The sequence below is a fragment of the Pseudophryne corroboree genome, unplaced genomic scaffold (assembly GCF_028390025.1).
Source record: "Pseudophryne corroboree isolate aPseCor3 unplaced genomic scaffold, aPseCor3.hap2 scaffold_2644, whole genome shotgun sequence".
NCBI classification, from domain to species: Eukaryota; Metazoa; Chordata; class Amphibia; order Anura; family Myobatrachidae; genus Pseudophryne; species Pseudophryne corroboree.
In genome coordinates, this window is record NW_026969305.1 from 39,628 (window position 1) to 45,627 (window position 6,000).

Here is a 6,000-nt window from a genome sequence, read left to right on the forward strand (position 1 = left end):
AACCGAACCCGCTCCTCTATATATACTATATTACTATGTTACTGTAGTATACAGAACACCACAATGCAATGAGCAGTGATAGTGAGCACTGATGAGGATACTAGAACTGACACTGAGCAGCAAGATGCAGCACTGGACTATTAGTAATGTACTGTAGTATGCTGAGCACCACAATGCAGCACAAGACAATGAGCAGTGATACTGAGCACTGATGAGGATACTACTGAGAACTGACACTGAGCAGGAGAGACACACTACTAGTATTACTGAGCAGCAATAAGTAACCACTGATACTGAGCACTGATATTGAGATTTCCACTGAGAGAACATAGCCACGTCCTCTCCGCTCTCTCTTCAATGCACGAGTAAAAATGGCAGCAACGCGCAGCTCTTTATATGGAATCCGAATCTCGCAAGAATCCGACAGCGGGATGATGACATTTTCCCTTGTTCAGGTTTTCCGAGTCAGGCGGGAACAACCGAGCCTGCCTCGGACCAGTGTAAACCACGTGGAGTTCGTGGGGAATTCGGTTCTCGGAGAACCGAACCCGCTCCTCTCTACCTTATACCCATCAATTTTTTTATTTTCAATCTAAGCCCCTGCAGTTTTCTGTAAGCATCTGCTTCGCTATGATGATCAACAAGTCACAAGGGCAAACACTCAGGGCTTGAGGCGTAGATCTTAGGACCAGCTGCTACAAGCATGGCAGAGGTGTCACTATCACTGGTGACACCCAGAAAGGTAGCGAGGGAGATTGTAATGCAGTGCGCGCAGATAAACAGCGCAATGGTAAAAAGGAGGCATGGTTTCATAGGTAGGGGCGTGGCCTGGTGGCCTGAATCTACATTTTGTTGCTCCGGGTGTCCCGGGGGTTGGGGGCTGCACCCGGGGACTAGTGTGTGAGCTGTGCTGGCTCCTGCACAGTGACAGGGCATGGCCACCCAGCATGACGCCTCCCTTCTTGACCATGCTGTAATTGCAGTCGCACTGCAGTTCAGCGTGATCATAAAAAATGGTGTAGGCTCCTGCTGGTGCAGGATGTAGAGAAAAGCTGCTGTGACCACGCCCCCTGTGTCTCCTCCGTTGCAGACCCCATTTTGAAGCCTTGCCCCCGGACTAAGAGAAAAGTATGCCCTTGCGCACTATCCTGACTTCTCCTCCCGTCTGCTTAATTTGTGCCTTCCAACGCACAATGCGAACAACAGGTGGTGCTGCAGGGCCCACACCCTTTTACTTGCCTTACAGAACAGCTCTGGAGCTGTTACAGTGCCCAGCTGCTGCAAGAAATCAGCTTGAATGCTTCAGGGGATGGGGCATGGCCAACATGAGCCCCACACCAAAGGAGGGTGGGGGTGTTTAATGCGAACTAGGGGTCATCCAAGCACTGCAAAAGGCCGCCATGCCCTGCATGCCCCTTTTCTCTTTTCATATGCAGATGAGGGTTCCAGTCAACTTTGGCCCACTGCTTGGATAACATCACCGTATGCAAATCCGTCTGCTGCAGACCTTCCCCAAGGAGTGCTTGTACTAGTTGTTGCATATGGTTTGATATTTGATGGTGCTTCAGTATTAGGCAGCCTTCCGCCCTCCCATGTTCATCTGAAAAGATGTGGTCTCCCTGCAGTTGTTGTCCCCAGATGAGAGTTCCCTTGTGCTGCCTCAGTTGAATCTCCTTTACTTGACAGAGATGTGCCTGAGCAGCGGCCCTCACCAGCCCTATCCCAAATCATACTTATTTTGCATAGGAGATACCATGGTCATGAAGATTGTTCTCCCAGGGTGAGGTTCATTCATTGCATTCTGGGTATGCTGACCCCTGTGATTTTCCCAAATGTGGGAAACTCGACTGCATTATTTGTGGTAGTGGGGGACTGTGTTTGTGCTTTCCTCTGGTCAGCTCTGGTAAAAGTCAGATTTCTTTGTCTCAGATCTTCCTCTAGCCTTGTTCTTCTATCGAGAGTTCCCTTGTGCTGCCTCAGTTGGATCTCTTTCACTTGACAGGGGGGTGCCCGAACAGCGACCCTCCCCAGCTCTAGCCCAACTCCTACTTACCTGCCAGGTGAGATACTATGATCATGAAGGTGCTTCTCCCAGGGCAAGGCTCACCCATTGCACTCTGGGTGTGCTGCCCCTGCGATTTCCCCAAATGTGGGAAACTTGACTGCATAATTTGTGTTTCCCCTGGTCGGCTCTCGTATAATTCAGATCTCTTTGTCTCAGGTCTCTCTCCAGCCTAGTTTGCTGTCTGTTTCCACTTCTCTTTTCTTCAACCGCTCCCTTCTATACCCTTGTGCACTATCCTGACTTCTCCTCCCGTCTGCTTACTTTGTGCCTTCCAATGCACAATGCAAACTACAGGTAGTGCTGCAGGGCCCACACCCTTTTACTTGCCTTACAGAGCAGCTCTGGAGCTGTTACAGTGCCCAGCTGCTGCAAGAAATCAGCTTGAATGCTTCAGGGGATGGGGCATGGCCAACATGAGCCCCACACCAAAGGAGGGTGGAGGTGTTTAATGCGAACTAGGGGTCATCCAAGCACCACAAAAGGCCGCCATGCCCTGCACGCCCCTTTTCTCTTTTCATATGCAGATGAGGGTTGAAGCCAACTTTGACCCACTGCTTGGATGACATCACCGTATGCAAATCCGTCTTCTGCAGAACTTCCCCCAGGAATGCTTGCACTAGTTGTTGCATTTGGTTTGTTGTTTGGGGGTGCTTCAGTATTAGGCAGCCTTCTGCCCTCCCATGTTCATCTGAAAATATGTGTTCTCCCTGCAGTTGTTGTCCCCAGATGAGAGTTCCCTTGTGCTGCCTCAGTTGAATCTCCTTTACTTGACAGAGATGTGCATGAGCAGCGGCCCTCCCCAGCCCTATTCCAAATCATACTTATTTTGCATAGGAGATACCATGGTCATGAAGATTGTTCTCCCAGGGTGAGGTTCATTCATTGCATTTTGGGTATGCTGACCCCTGTGATTTCCCCAAATGTGGGAAACTCGACTGCATTATTTGTGGTAGTGGGGGACTGTGTTTGTGCTTTCCTCTGGTCAGCTCTGGTAAAAGTCAGATTTCTTTGTCTCAGATTTTCCTCTAGCCTTGTTCTTCTTTCGAGAGTTCCATTGTGCTGCCTCAGTTGGATCTCCTTCACTTGACAGGGGGGTACCCGAGCAGCGACCCTCCCCAGCTCTAGCCCAACTCCTACTTACCTGCCAGGTGAGATACTATGATCATGAAGGTGCTTCTCCCAGGGCAAGGCTCACCCATTGCACTCTGGGTGTGCTGCCCCTGCGATTTCCCCAAATGTGGGAAACTTGACTGCATAATTTGTGTTTCCCCTGGTCGGCTCTCGTATAATTCAGATCTATTTGTCTCAGGTCTCTCTCCAGCCTAGTTTGCTGTCTGTTTCCACTTCTCTTTTCTTCAGCCGCTCCCTTCTATACCCTTGTGCACTATCCTGACTTCTCCTCCCGTCTGCTTACTTTGTGCCTTCCAATGCACAATGCAAACTACAGGTAGTGCTGCAGGGCCCACACCCTTTTACTTGCCTTACAGAGCAGCTCTGGAGCTGTTACAGTGCCCAGCTGCTGCAAGAAATCAGCTTGAATGCTTCAGGGGATGGGGCATGGCCAACATGAGCCCCACACCAAAGGAGGGTGGAGGTGTTTAATGCGAACTAGGGGTCATCCAAGCACCGCAAAAGGCCGCCATGCCCTGCACGCCCCTTTTCTCTTTTCAAATGCAGATGAGGGTTGAAGCCAACTTTGACCCACTGCTTGGATGACATCACCGTATGCAAATCCGTCTTCTGCAGAACTTCCCCCAGGAATGCTTGCACTAGTTGTTGCATTTGGTTTGTTGTTTGGGGGTGCTTCAGTATTAGGCAGCCTTCTGCCCTCCCATGTTCATCTGAAAATATGTGTTCTCCCTGCAGTTGTTGTCCCCAGATGAGAGTTCCCTTGTGCTGCCTCAGTTGAATCTCCTTTACTTGACAGAGATGTGCATGAGCAGCGGCCCTCCCCAGCCCTATTCCAAATCATACTTATTTTGCATAGGAGATACCATGGTCATGAAGATTGTTCTCCCAGGGTGAGGTTCATTCATTGCATTTTGGGTATGCTGACCCCTGTGATTTCCCCAAATGTGGGAAACTTGACTGCATTATTTGTGGTAGTGGGGGACTGTGTTTGTGCTTTCCTCTGGTCAGCTCTGGTAAAAGTCAGATTTCTTTGTCTCAGATTTTCCTCTAGCCTTGTTCTTCTTTCGAGAGTTCCATTGTGCTGCCTCAGTTGGATCTCCTTCACTTGACAGGGGGGTACCCGAGCAGCGACCCTCCCCAGCTCTAGCCCAACTCCTACTTACCTGCCAGGTGAGATACTATGATCATGAAGGTGCTTCTCCCAGGGCAAGGCTCACCCATTGCACTCTGGGTGTGCTGCCCCTGCGATTTCCCCAAATGTGGGAAACTTGACTGCATAATTTGTGTTTCCCCTGGTCGGCTCTCGTATAATTCAGATCTATTTGTCTCAGGTCTCTCTCCAGCCTAGTTTGCTGTCTGTTTCCACTTCTCTTTTCTTCAGCCGCTCCCTTCTATACCCTTGTGCACTATCCTGACTTCTCCTCCCGTCTGCTTACTTTGTGCCTTCCAATGCACAATGCAAACTACAGGTAGTGCTGCAGGGCCCACACCCTTTTACTTGCCTTACAGAGCAGCTCTGGAGCTGTTACAGTGCCCAGCTGCTGCAAGAAATCAGCTTGAATGCTTCAGGGGATGGGGCATGGCCAACATGAGCCCCACACCAAAGGAGGGGGGAGGTGTTTAATGCGAACTAGGGGTCATCCAAGCACTGCAAAAGGCCGCCATGCCCTGCATGCCCCTTTTCTCTTTTCATATGCAGATGAGGGTTCCAGTCAACTTTGGCCCACTGCTTGGATAACATCACCGTATGCAAATCCGTCTGCTGCAGACCTTCCCCCAGGAGTGCTTGTACTAGTTGTTGCATATGGTTTGATATTTGATGGTGCTTCAGTATTAGGCAGCCTTCCGCCCTCCCATGTTCATCTGAAAAGATGTGGTCTCCCTGCAGTTGTTGTCCCCAGATGAGAGTTCACTTGTGCTGCCTCAGTTGAATCTCCTTTACTTGACAGAGATGTGCCTGAGCAGCTGCCCTCACCAGCCCTATCCCAAATCATACTTATTTTGCATAGGAGATACCATGGTCATGAAGATTGTTCTCCCAGGGTGAGGTTCATTCATTGCATTCTGGGTATGCTGACCCCTGTGATTTTCCCAAATGTGGGAAACTCGACTGCATTATTTGTGGTAGTGGGGGACTGTGTTTGTGCTTTCCTCTGGTCAGCTCTGGTAAAAGTCAGATTTCTTTGTCTCAGATCTTCCTCTAGCCTTGTTCTTCTTTCGAGAGTTCCCTGGTGCTGCCTCAGTTGGATCTCCTTCACTTCACAGGGGGGAACCCGAGCAGCGACCCTCCCCAGCTCTAGCCCAACTCCTACTTACCTGCCAGGTGAGATACTATGATCATGAAGGTGCTTCTCCCAGGGCAAGGCTCAACCATTGCACTCTGGGTGTGCTGCTCCTGCGATTTCCCCAAATGTGGGAAACTTGACTGCATAATTTGTGTTTCCCCTCGTCGGCTCTCGTATAATTCAGATCTCTTTGTCTCAGGTCTCTCTCCAGCCTAGTTTGCTGTCTGTTTCCACTTCTCTTTTCTTCAGCCGCTCCCTTCTATACCCTTGTGCACTATCCTGACTTCTCCTCCCGTCTGCTTACTTTGTGCCTTCCAATGCACAATGCAAACTACAGGTAGTGCTGCAGGGCCCACACCCTTTTACTTGCCTTACAGAGCAGCTCTGGAGCTGTTACAGTGCCCAGCTGCTGCAAGAAATCAGCTTGAATGCTTCAGGGGCTGGGGCATAGCCAACATGAGCCCCACACCAAAGGAGGGTGGAGGTGTTTAATGCAAACTAGGGGTCAGCCAAGCGCCG

The 6,000-nt window shown here is 50.2% G+C and overlaps 7 non-coding genes and 1 pseudogene across 7 annotated transcripts; all 8 read left to right on the forward strand.

The window, feature by feature from the left end:
• Positions 1-1,729: 1,729 nt before the first annotated feature.
• Positions 1,730-1,893, forward strand: LOC135013065 (U1 spliceosomal RNA). The gene has a single exon (XR_010211845.1). It is a non-coding gene; the product is annotated as a U1 spliceosomal RNA (small nuclear RNA).
• A 152-nt stretch (positions 1,894-2,045) lies between these two features.
• On the forward strand, positions 2,046-2,208 carry LOC135013075 (U1 spliceosomal RNA). The gene has a single exon (XR_010211855.1). It is a non-coding gene; the product is annotated as a U1 spliceosomal RNA (small nuclear RNA).
• A 674-nt stretch (positions 2,209-2,882) lies between these two features.
• LOC135013074 (U1 spliceosomal RNA) lies at positions 2,883-3,046 on the forward strand. Its single transcript, XR_010211854.1, has one exon. It is a non-coding gene; the product is annotated as a U1 spliceosomal RNA (small nuclear RNA).
• A 152-nt stretch (positions 3,047-3,198) lies between these two features.
• Positions 3,199-3,361, forward strand: LOC135013078 (U1 spliceosomal RNA). Its single transcript, XR_010211858.1, has one exon. It is a non-coding gene; the product is annotated as a U1 spliceosomal RNA (small nuclear RNA).
• Positions 3,362-4,035: 674 nt separating this feature from the next.
• Positions 4,036-4,199, forward strand: LOC135013068 (U1 spliceosomal RNA). The gene has a single exon (XR_010211848.1). It is a non-coding gene; the product is annotated as a U1 spliceosomal RNA (small nuclear RNA).
• A 152-nt stretch (positions 4,200-4,351) lies between these two features.
• On the forward strand, positions 4,352-4,514 carry LOC135013079 (U1 spliceosomal RNA). The gene has a single exon (XR_010211859.1). It is a non-coding gene; the product is annotated as a U1 spliceosomal RNA (small nuclear RNA).
• A 674-nt stretch (positions 4,515-5,188) lies between these two features.
• LOC135013066 (U1 spliceosomal RNA) lies at positions 5,189-5,352 on the forward strand. The gene has a single exon (XR_010211846.1). It is a non-coding gene; the product is annotated as a U1 spliceosomal RNA (small nuclear RNA).
• Positions 5,353-5,504: 152 nt separating this feature from the next.
• Positions 5,505-5,640, forward strand: LOC135013087 (U1 spliceosomal RNA; annotated as a pseudogene).
• Positions 5,641-6,000: the final 360 nt, after the last annotated feature.